Here is a 13,696-nt window from a genome sequence, read left to right on the forward strand (position 1 = left end):
CTTGGTGCCACAGCACTTTAGCCCCGGCAACAGAGTGAGACTCTGTCTTGAGGAAGAAAAAAATGAACCGTTGAGATCAGTGTGGTTTGATTATATAGCGGAGGAGTTAAATGTAATGAGATGAGATTGAAAATAGCCAGATCATGTAGGGTTCTCAGTGCCACTGAAAGTCATGAAGGATTATAAGCAGGTGAATAACAAGATCCCATTTAAGTTTTTAAAAGCTGGTGCTGGCTATAACTTAAAAAATTGGAAGGGAACAAGAGAGAAAGAACGGAAACCAATAAAGCAGCTATGGCAATAGTTCAGGTGATAGATGGTGGTGGCTTATGCTAGGGTAGTAGCACTAGGGACAAGAAGTAGCTAGATTAGAGAAATACTTTGGAGGCAGAAAAAACAGGCTCTGTTGATGAACTGAATATAGTAGATATGAGAGAACTTAAAGTAGATGAGAGGAATTAAAGATGTCTCCTAGATATCTGGCTTGACCAATTAGGTTGTCATACTAAGTCTGTTGCCATGTAAGAAAAAAGAAATGTGTTTCTAAAACTGCACTGTCCAAAACAATAGTCAATAGACACATGTGGCTATTTACATTTAAATTTAATTTAGTATTAAAAATTTAGTTAATCAGTCACATAGCCACATTTCAAGTGTTCAATAGCCACATGTAGATGATGCCTACCATACTGGACAGCACAGACAGAGAATATTTTCACCATCACAGAAAGTGTGGACTACTGGACAGTGCTATTCTAGAAGGATGTAAGAAATGTGCCAAATGCAGAGTGATCCAGCAAAATTAAGCTAAAAGGCATCCATTTGATTGGTCAACACCAGCAATGAACTCAGCAAGAGCTCATTCACTGGAATAACGTAGACAGAACACAAACTGGAATGGGAATGAAAAGTGGAGGCCATGTACATAGGCTATCTGTTTCAGACTCTGAAAGGGAGCAGAAAAATAAATGAGGTATTAGGTGGAGGGAAACAAAGGGTGGACAATTCGAGAATAATCATTCAACAAACCATTATTGAGCACCTATAAGTTCCAGATACTATTCTGGGTACCAAGGATACAAAAACAGGACAAGGACCCTCAATGGGAGAAAAAAAACAAAAAAGTGAACAAATGTTACTCCAGAGTATGATTAAGTACCACAAACTAAATAAATGAAGATATTATCACAAAGTAAAAGTGGGTGAACAGGGAAGACCTCAATGTGGAAGTGATATCTGACATCAGCGATAAATGCTTGATCAGTTCGAGGAAAGACAAAAAGGCTGAAGAGGAATGAGTGGAGAAAAGCAGTAGGTTCGTCACCTACTGGGATGTGGTCCAAACACGTATGAGTTTGTGCTTTTACTGAACGAGATGGTAAGCCCCAACTGAAAAGTTAGATGATCTTTAGAAAGAATTACCCTGGCTACCGTGTTGAGAATGCATTTGAGAAAAAGTGTAAGCAGGAGACCAGTTAGAAGCTCTTTGCAATAACACAGGCAAAAGATTAAGATGGTAGGCTATAGATAAATGGTTAAGATTTTGGATATACAGACATGTGACACATAACATTTTGGTTGACTATGGGCTTCACATACAACAGTAGCCCCATAAGATTATAATGGAGCTGAAAAGTTCCTATCATCTAGTGATGTCATAGCTATTGTAACAGTGCAGCACAATGTGTTTTGCTGGTGTAAACAAACATTGTGCTGCCACTCCTACTCAAAAGTATACAGCACATACAATTATGTACAGTACATAATACCTGATAGTAAATGACTGTTACTGGTTTATATAGTTACTATATTAAAATGTTATCATTATTTTAGAATGTATTCCTTCTGCTTACAAAAACAAAAGTTAACTGTAAAACAGCCTCAGTCAAGTCCTTCAGGGGATATTCCAGAAGAAGGCATTACTATCATAGGAGATAACAGCTTCATGCATGTTACTGCCCCTACAGACCTTCCAGTGGGACAAGATACAGAGGTAGAAGATGGTGATAGTGATGATTCTGAGCCTTAGTAGGCCTACAATAACATGCTTTCGTCTTAGTTTTTAACACAAAAGCTTAAAAATTTTTAAAAAAGTAATAGAAAACCGCTTATAGAATAAGAATATAAATAAAGGAAATGTTTTTGTACAGCTGTACAATGTGTTTGTGTTTTAAGCCAAGTGTTGTTACAAAACAGCAAAAAGGTCAAAAAAAATTAAAGTTTATAAAGTAAAAAAGTTACAGTAAGGTAAGGTTAATGTGTTATTGAAGATAAAAACTTTTTAAAATAAATTTAGAGTAGCTTAAGTATACAGTCTTTATAAAGTCTACAGCAGTATACAGTAACAATAATGTCCTAGGTTTTTCACATTCACTCACCACTCACTCTCCCAGAGCAACTTCCAGTCCTGCAGGCTCTATTCATAAGTGTTCTACATAGGTGTACCATTTTTTATCTTTTATATGGTTTTTTTTACTGTACTTTTTCTATGTTTAGATATGTTTAGATACCTTTGTGTTACAATTGCCCCAACAGTATCCATTATAGTCACATGCTGTGCAGGTTTGTAGCCTAGGAGCAACAGGCCATACCATATAGCCTAGGTGTGTAGTAGAGGCTATTCCATCTAGGTTTGTGTGAGTATACTCTATAATGTCCGCATAACTATGATCTGGCCTACGGATGCATTCTCAGAACATATCCCTATTGTTATGTGACACATGACTATATCTTGAAGGGAGAGCAGACAGGATTTGCAGGGAGGATTTAGATATGGGGTGTGATAGAAAGAAGTCAAGAACCACAAGATTTTAAGCTTGAGTAGCTGGAAAGACAGATTTGCATTTTGGAAAGACTAAGAGAAGCAGCTTTGGGGGAAATTGGGAGGTCATTTTTAGATATGTTAATTTCAAGATGCTTCACAGACATCTAAAATGTTGAAAAGAAAATAATAGCTAGGTGTGAGAAATCTAGAGAGTTCAGGAGAGAAACCCAGGCTAGGGATATATGTTTGGAAGTCATCAGCAAACAGATGTAAATACTATCTGTTTAAAGCTGTACGACTGGAGTAAATATGGACAACAAAAAAGGAGAGATCCAGGGACTAAACTTCTAGTCACTCCAACACAGAGGTTGAAGAGATAATGGAAAAACAAGCAATTGCCAGTGAGATAGGAAAAAAACCTGTTAGCAGAAGTGGTGGCCTAGAAGCCAATGAAAAAGCATTTCAAGCAACTGTAGCAATTGTGCCAAATGCCACTAACAGGTTACATGAAATGACAACTGGAAATTTATAACATGTTGGTCACCAGTGGGGATTCAAAAGAAAAGGGGAGACAAGCATATAACCAATTGTTTTAAGGCGTTTTGCCGTAATGAGATACAGACTGGGGGTGGCGGGTGAAAGGAGAAACGGAGAAAAGATTTTTTAAATGAGATAATACCATGTTTGTATACTCATGGGAAGAGTCATTAGAGTAGGAAAAACCAATGACGCAAGAGAAGGAAGAATGCCAGAGTAATAAATATGCTTATGAGCAAGAGGGGATAGGATCTAGTGTTCTAGATACCATCTAGATAGGAACTAATTGGCGTCATCTTGGAACACTACAGTTCATTCATAGTGACAAAGAAGGTAAAGTGCACAGTTACAGACACTAGGGATCACTCAGCAGGAAGCCAGAGAGGGACAAGGTTGTTGAGCATATAAACAAGAAACTGATTGTGATTCAATATGAAATTTCAGCTGTGTACAAGTGAGGGTGAGGGACATGGAAAAACTTGGATAGATAGATTGTGGGCCCCAGTGGAACTGAGGAGCTGCTGGAATTGAAGTATTTACTAAAGGAATGAGAAAGTGGGATGCTTGAAATGAGATTAGGGGAGGGGCCACAGGTACTGATAAAAGACAAGGTATTCTAGAATAAGACCATGGCATATGTAGATGAATTAGGGTGGTAAATAAGATCAACAGAGAAGAGTAAATTAAGGAGATAAGAGGTCAGGACATTGGAAGCATCTCCTACATTAATGCTACTCAAAGTGCCAGACCACAACACCAAAAGGAGCTTACAGAAAATTATAAATCAACATACTGCTTCCTTCATCAAGTGTCTTGCTACAAAGAAAGTAAGCTGAATTAAATAGTGAGCTTAATGACAGGTGACTTACATACATTCTGGCATAAACTGCTTATTGCAATTCATACTGGTAACAGTTCACAGACCAGACCACATTTTGAGTAGCACTGCTCTACATGGATAGTTGATGTCACCAGGACTTATGACAGATCTAAAGGAGACAGTGACAATGAGCCAGGAGCTAACAATGTTGAAGAAAGAAGGTGAATGACCCAGGCAGGTTGGTAGATGCCCAAAACAAAGACAGGTAGTGAGTAGTATGATTTGATGACATGAAAGTCAAAGCTTGAAGTTTTGGAAAAGAATGGTCAAGTAGTGACAACAAGGAACAAAGACACTTAGTCTACACCTCTCAGTTCAATGTTATAAAGTGTGCAAGAAAGGGAAAAATTCACCACCTGAGAGAGCTGCAGGGCAAGCGGCAGCATTATCAGGGAAAGGCTAGGTTACAGTTGCAGTAAGAAAGAAAAAGGAACATTCACAGAACAGACTAAGAATATATCAGGGACTTGCAGATGACTATGAGTTCCAGAAGGCTACAATGAATGGATTTCACGAAATGATTAAAGGTGGGAGATGGGGACCAAAAAAAAGCAACAGGATTAGAGTCTAAAGGATAAGAGTAATAATATAAGAGCAAGGTATAACTAAAGTAACAAAGTCCTTGAAAAGACATGCCTCAGGATTGGCCTCTGACCAGAATGCAATACTTCCTTCATTGTAAATAAAGATGACCCCTTGGCCGGGCGAGGTGGCTCACGCCTGTAATCCTAGCACTCTGGGAGGCCGTGGCGGGTGGATTGCTCAAGGTCAGGAGTTCGAGACCAGCCTGAGCGAGACCCCATCTCTACTAAAAATAGAAAGAAATTATCTGGCCAACTAAAAATATATATAGGAAAAATTAGCTGGGCATGGTGGCACATGCCTGTAGTCCCAGCTACTCGGGAGGCTGAGGCAGGAGGATCGCTTAAGCCCAGGAGTTTGAGGTTGCTGTGAGCTAGGCTGACGCCACGGCATTCACTCTAGCCAGGGCAACACAGCGAGACTCTGTCTCAAAAAAAAAAAAAAAAAAAAAGCAGATGACCCCTTGATGCAGACTGATAACAAGGTGAAGGGGCTCCTGCTTAGTTTCTGATGGAGGAAGAGGGATTTGGAGGAGGAAAGAGAACGTACTAAATAGCCCTTCTGTCTTAGGTCTTTCTAGAGAAATGTAATAGCATCTGGGGTATAATGGCAATAAAAAAGAACCTGAGACCGTTACCATACAGTCGGGATTCTTCAAGCAGGATTCATAAATATTCCTTAAAAAAAAAAAATCCTATTTTGCTATTTCCCAGCTTCCACTTATCACTGATACCATTTTAACTATCATTACTCTGCCTCAAGAGTGACTCCTGATCTTCTGGCATTCCTAAACAACTCATCTCTAAACTTTCTAGCCTCATGTGGAATAGAATGGCTGGCACTCTGATTCAGGACCCAGGAAAAACAACAGCAGAATTAAAGGAGGAAATAGTGATCTATCAGATACAAAATAAAATAGTTAGGCTTAAAAACTGAGCAAACATTAAAATTAAGCAAAATGCCACAAACCTGATATACTAGATGTATACATCTATTTAAAGAGTGGTATGTCAGTATACTATGTTTTCTAAATAACATTTAGTTTCTACTTTTGCATCTAAATGAACTATAAGGTGTAAGTAATGTTTGACATTGCTACATTCTTTCAGTAGCTCAAAAAGGCATTTAAGTGTCTACCTCAGCACTTTCCTACAAAGGCTAGGCTACACAGGGGAATGGAACTCCACTTGGATTAAAAAGTATTTTCAAGAATCCCTCGTTCCTCCCTTATACATGTGGCATTCATCTAGTATATGCGAAACTTCAAAGACAAATTCCCTACACCCTTTACCCCAAAACCACTTAATTACACTTTAAAAAAAAATGCAGTTCTTAAAGACTGTTACAGCTGTTCAGTTTACTTCATAATAAAGGAAAATTGGTAGCAGTTGCAACAACCATCCCTCAGTGCAGCAAATTACTATAACCATTTAAGATCATCTTCAAATTGCACTCCCAAGAAATTTTGCAGTTAATTTATCTCCTCACATATTTACATGGATAATGTCCAATAAAGTATGTGTTTTACATATATGTACATATCTACCACCATTATTTCAGCTTTATAAAACCCTGTTAATATTAAACTAAGCCTAACCCTTCAGCTTTTATATATCTTTTGCTTCCAACTCAGATCAGCTACCAGCATTTAAGATTTATTTATCATAGGTTTGTATGCCACATAGACTGATCAACTTGAAAGAACCTAAAGTTAAAAATACCCCCCCCGTAGTTTTAAAACTAATTGTTTAACATACCTGTTTAAATCCGTTAAAAAGAAAATATCAGTCCAGCAACATGTGAGTTATCAAATCACAAGTAAAACCATGGGAATATTAATGAAAAAACTAAAAGGTGGAAGTAAGTAAGGGAGAAAATGGGAAGTGCTATGAAGCAGTTTTGCCCAGCTGTTCACACTCTTCAAACTGTCATAAGGCATGAGAAAAGAGAGCCTTTTCAACAAGTTCAAAAGAAATCAGACGTAGGAAACTTCTGGAATATTACAAAAGAAACTTTACAGTGACTCCATGAAGAGTCACATGGGGATTGTGGGATACGCTGGGGGGGGGGGGCGGGTAAAATGCCTCTGGGATTAATGTTTCAAGAAAGGGTCACTGATCTGCTTGCATTTTACACCATATCACAATAAAAATAATTGCAGCCTACAGCACTATTTTCAGATGATGCTTTTAAAAACCAATGGTTTTGCATTTTCAGTCCAGGCATAGCTTGCCATTTAAACATGAAGTCTGAAGACTAAACACCCAACTTTTCAAACTCTGGAAATGAAAAACCTTGTTAGCAGCAAAAGATTTAACCAAAATCTATTTAATTGCCTAAATTTACACTGACCAAAAGCAATATGCCATTAATTTAAATAAAACATATTCAATTAATTTTTAATTATTTAAACTGTTTTTAAGTTTTGGATCTAGTCCAATAGTAACAGTTTAGGTTAGAAATGCAGAGCTCTGCTGTAAACTAGGACATGATTCAAAGACTTCAGTGAAATTTGAGGCTGACATGAATTGTGTATACATAGTCAGAATTTGTCCAGCATCTTGAGTGCCTTCACAGATTAAGTAAATTCCTAATCTATAATCAACTGATATAAGACATTTTCCAAATGCCTAATACAAACCTAATAGTTTAACAATGATATTTCCTAGATTATATAAATTCACTGAAAGAATAATTTCAGTGATCATTATATATACGTGCTCCAAATAGGACTAGGTTACAAACTGGAAGTATTCTGCCAATAGATTTAATTTGTGCTAAACAGTGCCTTAAAATATGAATTTCACTCACCATCATTTGCAAATTGAGAGATGTACATTAATCTGATTTCCTGTTTCTCTCAGAGAAAAAAAATCAGATGATCTGGCAACGGAAACTATATTCCTACACAATGGCTGAAGCTGCTTATGACTGACTGACTAGATGGGACATATGTGCTCCAATTTGTCCCAGTTACCCATACCTATCTGGTCCTGAAGACACCTGAGTAGCCACTCCCACTACAATGTAATAAGACCAATCCCACACGGCTTTCGAAAGCCATCATTATATTTTACTCACATTTCTTGAACATAAAATTGCAGTATGCTACATTATGAAGGCAAGTAGCCAATTTCAAGGGACAAACTAACTCCCCAGTAGCAAATGTTTTTTCAGTGAGTTGTATGTACATAATTTTAAAAAGAACTTTCAAATCTACTCTCATTTCTCAAATCCTGAGAAACTGGAACAGAAGCTTAAAGACAGTAAATGCCCACCATCCGGTTAGGGTTAAGAATAAAAGCTTAAAGACAGTAAATTTGAAGAAATGCTGCAAATGCTAAGCACCAACTTGAACATCACTAATTACAAATATGATCCTTGATAGAGGAATACTTAATCCTTCTTAAAATAATCATTCACACAAAGCACTGGAGGCATTTTCACTTTTTTAAAAAAAATAACCAGATATAACAATAGTACATTTCCACAAAATTACACTGAATTCCAAGGGCAAAGTAGAGCATTCAATGATACCGTCATTTACTCTTCCTACAGTATTAACATTTAGTTTCATTTTAACAACATATCCTGGAAAATAAATTTAAAAAATCCAAACCCTGATAATCTTCCATAAGCTGATCATTTGACTTCCAAAAGCTAATTCAGAATAAGCTTCATTCCTGTTACTAATCAGACTGATCTGAAACAAGTATTTTCAGAAAATAATGTCACTAATAAAAATGTCATGAACTTTAACAAAGGGACCTAGAAAAAGCTCTTTATTGATAAGTTTAAAGGGCAACATACTGTTATTATGCATCACAGCCCACTCCTCTGTACAAATGAGACCCTATAGTCACTAGGGTATATTTTAGTTCACATACACTAACTCAAATAAAACTAATTGAGCACTTGCTCATGTTTTACTGTGAAAATGATTTTAGACAAACTGACAATTCACATCTTCATTAACTTTTTCTGAGAATTTTAGTTTCTGTAATTCAACAACACGGCTAAATATTATGATCTTTTACCTCCTAATGTGTTATATTGAGTTTCTGATTTACCATTATATTTAAGCAGAGCTGCATATTTAAAGTGACTGAAAAAAATCCCTAATTTGACTTTTCTCCTGCAAATACTGGTTGAGATGACATTTTCTCAAGCCAGCGTTTTAATTAGCAGTACTGATATAAATGAATTATTCCATAATGCAAAGTTTTCTTAATTGAGTCTCATAAGAACTCTTCATAAAAATATTCACACAAACTTGCTGGAATAAAAAAAAAAAAATAAAGCACCAAATTATATCCACTGGAGGGCACTCAACATGACCAAAACATTCAATGAAAACATGCCCTAACACTATTAGCTCTGCTGCTTCAGGTTTCAGGGAGGCTTTGGGCGGGGGCAGGGGCGGGGAGTGTCTCTTAATAGAAGAGATGCCCACAATAAACTTGATCAAAAAAAAATGGTTAAACCCTAAAAATGGGTTTGTAATGTGACTTTCTCTTTTAAGAGCTTCTTTTTCCTTAGGGAGAGAGCAGTTTATATGCATACTTCAAAGATAGCAGGATTCAGGCCTCAACAGATGAATCCAGGTTTCAAATGAGTCAAGCTCAGTCTTGCATGAAACACAAAAGCAGCTTTCTTAAGTAAACAGAGGAAATAAAGAACTTTCTCCTGAATTTGAGTGAGGAAAAACTATAGGAGTTAACTCCCACTCATTTTCAATTAATGCAAATCACATATTTTCCTTTTGTGAAACCTGAGGAGTATGTATTTATTTGAACCTATTACTCTAGTTATCTATCACACTAAATTGTAACAATATGACATAAACAATAGTCTATTAAAGAAGGAGAACTAATTCTGCAAATCAGTATCTTCTCAATGAAGGTACAGGAGGCAACAGCTACATACGACTGACAAATCAGAAGCAGCTCCTGGGCTATGTTTACTTTTACAGTATAAAAATGTTTTCATTCAAGCTGTTTCAACAATAGATACCATAGTTCCAATAAAAAGAGAGCTACAAGAAAACAACTAAGTTAACACAAGTAATGTTTTCAAAAACAATGTCACAAATCAACATGTAGAACTACAAGAGTTGCAAATACTTTCTATTAGAAGTCTGTCCAGTTCTACAAGAATTCATCCTTTTTGTCTTGGGTTAGCAGTCAAGCATGCTTCTGACTGAGCTAAAAGTACAAACTTAAAATTTGCCACCTACTCATCTACAAGTTATTGTCAGTAGCTAGGACACCACAAAAAAACAAAGAAAATCATCTTATTTATAACTGGACAGAAGTATAATTTCATTTCATTAACACTAATGTTTCATTTGGCTGAATATACTTAAAAAGTCCATTTCAGGAGTTCTAATTTCACTGCTACTTTTATAACTATAAAGGAATGATACTCAAACTTTTGAATTCTCCACGCCCCTAGTTTCAACAATACTTAACACACTCTTCTACCCACCGCACCCGATGAAAAAGAGAATAATTGCAGATACTTTTTCTAAGCACCACATTTCAAAGTACCCTTGGAGAAACTTGCCTCCTTGTTTTCCCTTCCTATCTTGGTGGTGGTGGTGATGTTATGAAAATAAGCATATAGACCTTCACTTATGACGATTTTCATTCCAGTCATTGCTGGGAACAGCAGGAAGCTCAATTCAGTTTGATAAATTTTAATATTGGAATATATGTTTCCTACATCATAATCTTGGTAAAGGAAGTAATCAGATGACAGTTAAAAAAAAAATGAAACCATACTTCTTCAATACTTCTTGATACCTGAACACCGTTAAATGCTTCATTTTTCACTAGCCACCTTATTTTTTAAAAGTTCATGTTTCCAGAAAACTGTTTTAAATGACTGTTTTGGTTTCTGGGAGACTGTCAAGCCTAGAACTCCACAGGGCTCTAAGTTACATGCTATACTATGCTTTCTTAGCCCAGTCTCCTCCACCCCCAACTCCCCCGGGACTTCAAACATGAATAGTCTCAGCATTCCTTTAATCCTATAGAATAGACTTCTGCAAGTTTTTCAAGTTACTGTTGCAATCATTTCAGGGCCTTGTCCTTGCACATGGCCTTCAGAACAAAGATTAGGCCAAAGTAATGAATACTGGGTGCAAATTAATCAAATTTTGTCTAGTGTGAAAGGACATCCTCAAATCAACCGTAAGGGTACTTTTTTTTTTAAATTCAGATATTTTGAGGATTTAAATGTTAGAGTAAAATAAATGTAGCAGCAGCCTTCGTTCAATCAAAAAGCCTCCAAAGTAGAAATTTATGTCACCAATTTAAGCAGACAATAAACAGCAGCATAACGTAAATAACACTTCAAGTTAAATTTAGTATTTCTTAGGATGAAAACAAGTTAACACGAAGACATATGAAGGTACTGAACGTTCAGCAAGTGTTAAGTAAATAATGAAATGGCTTTCTAAATTCTAGACAAAATACTTTTACAACTTAGCGATCTGAAAAACATTAGCCTAGACTTTATCAAAGGAAATGCTGCCATTTCTTCAAGTTGATGTCTAGTCTAAGCCACCATTATTCATGATACAAAGCTCTTATTTCACTAAAACCACTCCTCGATTTCCTTTTGCCGACCTCTGCATGCCAGCAGCCCAGTCGCTCTTCATTCACCACTCACAAACGGGGGGGGGGGGGGGGGCACAGATGTCTGGAAGATACAAAGTTTGAGACAATGCTCCCACCGCAAGGGAACAGAAAACGAAGGAAACAACTACAACTGCAACTACAACCGACTGCCAAAGCCTGGGAGGTTCAGAAGCGGGCTATGGGAACTTTGAAAGTCTCGGTTCAAAGTCCTCTCCGCAGACAAAACATTGAAAGAAGCTGCAACGCCTGAATTTCATTTGGCCAATTTCGTAGCGAGGGAAAAATCCACTCCGCTGAAAAGAAAACGTGCTCCAAAGTTCAACTACCCTAAAACTATTTGAATAAATTATTTCTACTAACAAAATTCTTGAAGCAGTTAAAGAGGCTGAATCCCGCGGTTCCCTTGATAAGCAGTAGTAAGCAAGTCACCCTCGCCTCCCCCTTCCCCCTTAATTCACTGGGGTCCCGTACTCACTGCCATAAACCCAGAAGACTCGCAGGACATTACACATCGCTTTCACTCACTGCAAGGTACGAGAAAATATAGGCGCAAGACATGGATTTTTATCATGTGCACACCCTACTGACGCATCGCACCGGCTGCACGAAGAGTTTAGTTACTCTGCTAAGGCTTAAAGTTGCTTCGATTCAAACTCACACAGGCAGAGCATTTAAAAAAAAAAAAATTAACACTTCCCTAATGTTCCTTACGAACGAAAGAGGAAATCTGGAGAGAAAGTCCACCGGCCCTATCCCCCAGGCAGACGGGACCTGGGGTGGCGTCCCCGCCTCGGCGCGCGAACCCCAACTCGCGGCCGGGGCTGGGAAGGCGGAGTCCCCTGTCCCCACCCCGCCCCCCACCCCGGCCCCAGCGCATCCCGAGGCGCAGGGTCCCTCCCCCAGACTCGGCCGCGGCGGGAGCCCGGGACGGAAACCACGGCCCCCGCCCCCACCTCCACCCCGCCGGCCATCCGGGCTCCCGGACGCGCCCCCGCGGCACCCCCTCCCCGCCCGCGGCGCCCCGGGGGCCCCCGAGGGGCAGCGCGACCGGAACCCAGGCCCGGCCGCCGCCCTCCGCGCCCCGGGCGCGGCTCGCCCCCGGCAGCCGTCTGGGCCCCCGGCTTCCCGCCCCAGGCCTCCGGGCTGCGCCGGGCCCGGGTCCCCGCCCGCCGCCGGGACCGCGCGCCGGCGACTAAGTTTGGCTCCGAGAGGGAGCGGGAGCAGCCCCGGAAGGGTGAGGGACGGAACGCTCGGGCACCTCAGGGGACAGGCTCCTCCCGCCGCGGGGTCCGACCGTCCTCGGCCTGCGGTGGCGGCTCGGCGGGGACTGGAGCTACTCCTCGGACCTTCCTCCGTCTCCGCCTCCCCTCGCTCTCCGCTCCCGGGGCCGGGCTAGCGCGGCTGCCACAGACCGAGAGGCTTAAAATGGCGCCGCACAAGGAGCTCTTATAAGGCGCACGGAAGCCGCTGTATCCTGCCGCGGCCGGCGCAGCGCGGAGCGTTCCGCCGCGCGAGGACAAGGGGCGGGGCGCGGGCGGGCGGCGGAAAGTAGTCCCCGCGCCGCCCGCCGCCGTCGGGCCGCCCCGGGTCAGGGCGCGGTGCCCGCGCGCCCCTCGGACGCTCCCGGGGTGCAGGCTGGCGGCTGGCGGCCGCGCGGTACCGGAGGGCTGCCCGTCAGGGCGCCGTGGTCTGCAGCGGGGAAGCCGAGCCCTCGCCGGCCGGGTCGGGGGCGGGCGGCCCCGGGGTCCGCCTCTGTCCCAAGCCCGACGCCCCCGCCCCGCGCGTACCCCTAACCTTGAGGCAGACGCGGGGCTCGCCGCGCGCTTCTTGCTGCCCGCGGGAGGTGGCGCCTCGGCCCGGCCCTCAGGGGTCGCGCGTTGCTAGTGGAGCAGATTCTGGGAGGCAGAAGTTCGGGGCCCGGGCGGCAGCGGCGGGGGCTCGGGGGTGCCAGGGCTGCCGCTGCGCCGCCCTCGGTCTGGGGACGCCGCCTCCCAACGGGCTGCTCAGCTTTTGGGGTCGGGAACCACCGGGCCGAGCCGCCTCCTGTCCCCACTCCCGAAGGCTGTGAACTCGGTAGAATGGACGCCAAACCCGCAATTCAACAAGTCCTTACGAAGTACTTACTGTGAACAAATAACTAATGGAAATGGATTAGCTCCAGAGCACTGTCAATTCGGTTAATTCTTATAGATTCTATTTTTATCTGGTTACACTTGTCACTAGGTATCAATAGATTTATTTGTGGGGATGTTTCTTTGGAGGAGCTGCATTTCTACAGTGTTGCTTATT

The 13,696-nt window shown here is 41.2% G+C and overlaps 1 protein-coding gene across 4 annotated transcripts in view; it reads right to left on the bottom strand.

Annotated features, from left to right (window-relative positions):
* The window catches only part of CTNNB1 (catenin beta 1), a 38,256-nt gene extending 25,346 nt beyond the window's left edge, over positions 1 to 12,910 (bottom strand). For 2 of the 4 annotated variants that reach the window (XM_045530718.1, XM_045530717.1), the window contains exon 1: positions 12,666 to 12,852. The gene's annotated coding sequence lies outside the window, so the exon portion shown is untranslated. Of the gene's footprint in view, positions 1 to 12,665 lie in introns of all 4 variants that reach the window. The other 2 variants (XM_045530719.1, XM_045530720.1) reach the window with 2 other exon arrangements.
* Between the last annotated feature and the right edge of the window lie 786 nt (positions 12,911 to 13,696).

The sequence above is a fragment of the Lemur catta genome, chromosome 18 (assembly GCF_020740605.2).
Source record: "Lemur catta isolate mLemCat1 chromosome 18, mLemCat1.pri, whole genome shotgun sequence".
Taxonomy (NCBI): domain Eukaryota; kingdom Metazoa; phylum Chordata; class Mammalia; order Primates; family Lemuridae; genus Lemur; species Lemur catta.